We start from the raw sequence: 5,349 nt of genomic DNA, 5'->3' as shown, positions 1-5,349 counted from the left end.
TGATTATGCATGTTGGTTGATATATATATATATATATGTGGTGATGGTGTATGTTGGTTGATGCATGCATGTGATGATTATGTGTGTTGGATGAGATATATGGGGTGGCGAAAACTATGAGAATTTGACGAATTCACCAATGTCTAAAAGTGCATGTAAGGTGTTTGTGGAATTGTCTAAGAGGCTATAAATTTGCGTTCTTAGGATATAATAAGTTCTAAATGAATAGACTACTTTCTATGTATACGTTCAACATGAACTGCATGTTTTTATCTAAAATTGGGGATGTTGTGTGGAAGGCTTATGATAGGATTGTAAGTGCGGATAAGGGATTTAGTTGGTGGAATTAAGATAAATGATGGTGTTGTAGCACAAGTAATTATTCATACTGACCTATGCCTAAATGGTGCATGCAAGGTCATTGTAGAAATGCCTAGTTGAAGCTTGTGATCGAAGTGATGAGTTCTTACTATATTTGTATTCTACGTGTTTACTATGATGCTTGAGGGAAATGGTAAGGCCATTAAGCCACGCTAAGTGTGAAATGCCTAATTATGGGTCGAATTGCATATATCAAGATCTTAAAGGAAAGAACCTTAAGAAGTGAACCATGATGTGTTGAATGTATGTTATTTGTGTGTATCCCGATTGGATGAACTATGTTATGTTGTATTCTTCCTTAACCATATGCATCCTTGTTGAATAATCTACGATGTAATGGCATGAGATTCCAATACTTGTATATGAATATGGTCTTCAAATAATTGGTGTGAGGTGTTAATGAATACATGGTGCATGATGGCCTGTGGGCATGTGTGTATGCATTGTTGTATACTACGTATTACTTATGTTATTGATTGCTGGGGGTACGTATGCCCGAAATAGTCTGCTGGTCTAAAGCTGAGTCAGTTCTGCGATAATCTTAGTCGTGCTACGGTCGATGAATTTCCGATGATTTGAGAACTTAACATGAATTCCGTGAGAACTTAGTATGTGGGGTTTTGAACAAGAATATCTGTTCATTTTTGTGCCCAAAGAATTGATTTTATCATTGGAATTTCATGATTTTGTAAAGTGGGTAAATAACCAAGATGTTTTAATAACGAATTATGAGGTTATGAAAAATATAAATTGTTTAAGCTTTGATGTACATGATTACTTTATTATTCCCAAGTTATGATTTGATATGGTGAATTTCATATTTCTATCATGAGTTAATATTTCAAGTATTTTCAAGATATGATTTATGGAAATTTGAATCGTCCAATATTGGTATACATAATAACCTTATTATCTTGTTTTCTTGAATTGAGATTTTATGCCATAAATTGCATACCACTACTATGAAATTATTTTTTTGAGGATTCTTGACATAAGAGCCATGATTTGAGTTACATTACAACATACAAAATCTTACTATGATTTGAAGATCTTAAATGCTTTTCAAAAGCTATTGTCATGATTTGAATATTGGAATGAAAGAATGATCATTTGAGAATATTGATTTGCATCCGCGGAGTTGGGATGATTTATATTGATTTTAAGCTTGCAGAGACAAAATACTATGTTATTGATACCATGTTGATATTGAGGAAAATTAAAATATTTTGAGCTAAAATGTGTTTAGTTAGGAATCCATAAATTGATATGATTTGATAAATGAGAAAGAGATTTGATTTGGTCTTTATGATAGACCCTTGTGATGTTGTGGTGGATTTCCTAACACGTTCTGAGCTAGTCGGGGAGTATTACTTAGCAACGAAAGGGAAATTTGGTATTTATCCAAACCTATGTGCCACCGTAGGGTTGTTAATGATGATATTGTTGGCCAAAAAGCCGAATTGTGATTATGAAAGCTTTAAGGTTGTACTCCCTAGCAAGAGTACAACACTCCCGCCAATGGGAGTGCTCTCCCTAGGAGGGAAAATGTTGGTATTCCATGCGGCTCATGTGGGGTTGTTGGTTATAGGAAACTCCCCTGTCTATAAGAGTATGTTTCTTGAAACTATCGAGTCTCTCCGAGTCTTGAGTTGATGAGTTTGGTTGTCTATGATGAGTCATGAGAATTTATGATGAATATTGATGATTTTATGATAATTTATTGGATTTTACTTATGTTTTCCTCTCTATAATATTATGAGAAGTATGGATAATGAAATTCAAGCCATGTGAGTCTTCATTTTCCGTCCACATGTTTATCGAAATCAAAGATATTATTCAATTATTGCGTGCACCCCCACATATTCAGTTGCTTATGAGGAGTTATGGTGATTTATGTAAGTACTTCCCATAGTTTCTGTGTTAGTATAAATATTCAGGAGTCAGGGGTGTGAGTGTATTCAATTGATCGGTGTTCGTATCCTGTGATTCAGTAATGTAGTACCCTAGTATAGTAGTGAGTTTCGAGAACAGTAAAGTGGTATCCGAGTTGTGGTATCTGGAGTCATTATAATTGTTATAGTGGTTGTGAACTGTGCATTCATATATATGTAATCGTTCATTATTCTCATGATTATTCTGTTGATTAAATGTTCATGTGTAAGCCCTTGCATTTAGCCTTCCCTGCTTGCATACTCAGTACATCTTAAAACTGACGCATTCGCGCTATGGTGTTCTTTTATTTTGGGGCACCATAGGTTCAGAGGATTGAAACTTGGAGCATCTTAGAAGTCACTTTTATAGCAGCAGTGGGTGCAACAGTGAGTCCTCATCATCCGAGGATATTGTTATTACAGTATTTTGATTTTAGTAGACGGAGTTAGTTGGGGGAATTATCCCTTTAACTCCACAGTTCAGGTAGTGTAGAGGCTTTTCAGACAGATGAATTAGTGTGTGGTTTAAGGTATTGGATATTTCTAGATGTTTGAACCTTATGGCAAGTGTTAGCCAGTTTTTGCATGTATTTTATTATATTATGCAGTGAACAGGTACAGATATCGGAAAAAGGGTTAGCTTGTGGTCCTTCAGGATCATAAGCACAGTGTGGCGTTTCGGTTCTCGGGAATTAGGGCATTACATAGGGGGAACATTAAAATATAGAAAATAAGTCAAGTTTTTGATGCCAATTGACAACAAGGGACCAGGTCCCTAAGGTGTGTGATATATTGACAAAAGAAAGCAACGTGCAAAGTGATAAAAGAACATTCACTGGCAGTAGTGGTAATCACTTCAACTATATAAGGAGAATGAAACTGGTGCTTCAAAGATCTTTGGTCATGTTCTGACGTTTGTCATCATAAAAAAGGGTAAAATTGCTATATATTGATTTGATGATGACCAGTAGATAACAAGGGACCAGGTCCCTGGGTTGTCATAAAAAATACAGTTGTCAGAAGGTTTGCGTAGTTTTGTCTTCTAGTGTAACAAACTGTGCCGGTGAGATGTGTACCTTTCAAGGACACTTGGCCCAATTAGATTTCTATCCTAATCATTATTGCACTATAAATGGAAAAGAATGCTTCTCAATGAAGTAGTTTTTGCAAAAATCAGAATTGAAGGAATTGAAAAAGGAAAAAACTTAATCCATCTTCATTGCTTTAGTACTGCTTAAGTTCTTATTTCTTATGTATTGAAAAGAGTGAGTGTTCTTGAGTTTGAGTCCTGATTTGTAGTTGAATTACTCACATTATAAGAGTAATGTTTTTTCTTTGATTTCTTTAGAGTGAGTACTTGGTAGAGTTGTCAAGGTAGGATTGTAGTAGAGTTATTACAAGCAGCAAGAGACTAGAGTTAGGTTTAGTTAGAGTCTTTAATCAAGAGTTTAAGTATAGTGAATTGTTGGGTGCATATGAAGGCAAGCCGTGGTTTTTACTCCCTTGAGCAAGGAGGTTTTCACGTTAAATCTGTGTCTTTACTTTTCTACAAAAACTCTAAGGAACTTGGTCCTTCACTGTGTGGTGAAACCTCCCTGTGTTTCACCAGATAAAAATTAGATATCGATTAGAGAACAAAACAAAGAGCAAGCACTAGATAATAACATTAAAGATTTGATTAAAATATTGCTCTAACATATGTAATTCAATTTTTGTTGTCTGGGTAGCAACAAAATCCATTGCACGACCAAAGTAAACTTTGCATAGTTCATATATATCTTATAAGAGTAGCGCAAAAAAATATTTCAGTACCTATATCTACTACGCAACCATAAGATGCATTAAAAGACATTATGCTCAATGTGCACATGTATATCTTCAAAACAAAGTACACATAAGGCGACAAAGATATAGGCTATGCTTTTTTTAATTAGTTTGGTCACACTTTTGTTTAAACTCAAAATCAAGAAATACTACTTGAAGATACAATTTAAATTAAGGCCACATACACAAAATCTCTATGTCTCTTCTTTTAATTTTTAAGAAAAATCAACCACCCAAACTTTGGCACAAACAAAATTCAATGCAATTCCCCAAATGTTCATGACCAAGAAGATTGTGAAAACTTTACTTCAAGCTCGAAACAAAAGTGTAAACAAGGGCATTTCAAAATCAAAATACAATCCAAAACTACACAGATTATTCTTATGCGAGAATAATAAAAGAAAACACATTTTAGATTCTGACCCAAGAAATGTAACTTAATTATATGACTTTAGAATCACAATTTTCAAAATAAACACTCATATTCATATATCCACATACCCATATGTTCAAACAAGAACAATTTGTAACACCTCAAAAAATGTAGTCAAGATTAGAATCATGCTTCAAGTGCATATATAAATAAAACTTTATGTTTTTATACTATGAGATGTGATTTAGACATATATGAAGCCCACAAGTAACTTCTAGCTTATAGAAAAACAAAAACTTCCCTTACCAATTAAATTCTTGAGAAGAATCTTGCTACAGTCAACTTCAAACGAGCATAACTTCACGATTACGGTGATTTTTTGAGCTCAAAACTCACCAAATAATATATATTTGAATGGTATTTTCAATGCATTCAGTTTCTCCATTATCCAATATCAGAGTAAAATCTTATGTCCAATTTACTGAAGCACTGTCAAAGTTTTTAGTGACAATGACTTAGATACTACGAATCATTTTCAGTCCCTACGAGTCATTGTGAGACACTACGAGTAGCACGGTGACTTGTATTAATAGAAGTTGGGACCAAACTTATCGTTCCTGTGTGACAACTCATAGCCAGACCTTACGAGTCATCACGTGAGCCATCAGAACTACTTCCAACAGTTTTTCAGACAATTTTAAAGGGGTTATTTGTTCTTTTTCCAATTCTTTTAACATGAAAACTATGTGATTTAATCTACCTAAGGGATGTATAAATATTATATCATATATCCAAGTCCCCCATTCCTCATTAATTCATTCGATACATAGAAAATTTAAA

This window comes from Capsicum annuum, chromosome 10, assembly GCF_002878395.1.
Source record: "Capsicum annuum cultivar UCD-10X-F1 chromosome 10, UCD10Xv1.1, whole genome shotgun sequence".
NCBI lineage: Eukaryota > Viridiplantae > Streptophyta > Magnoliopsida > Solanales > Solanaceae > Capsicum > Capsicum annuum.
This window is presented reverse-complemented; position numbering follows the sequence as displayed.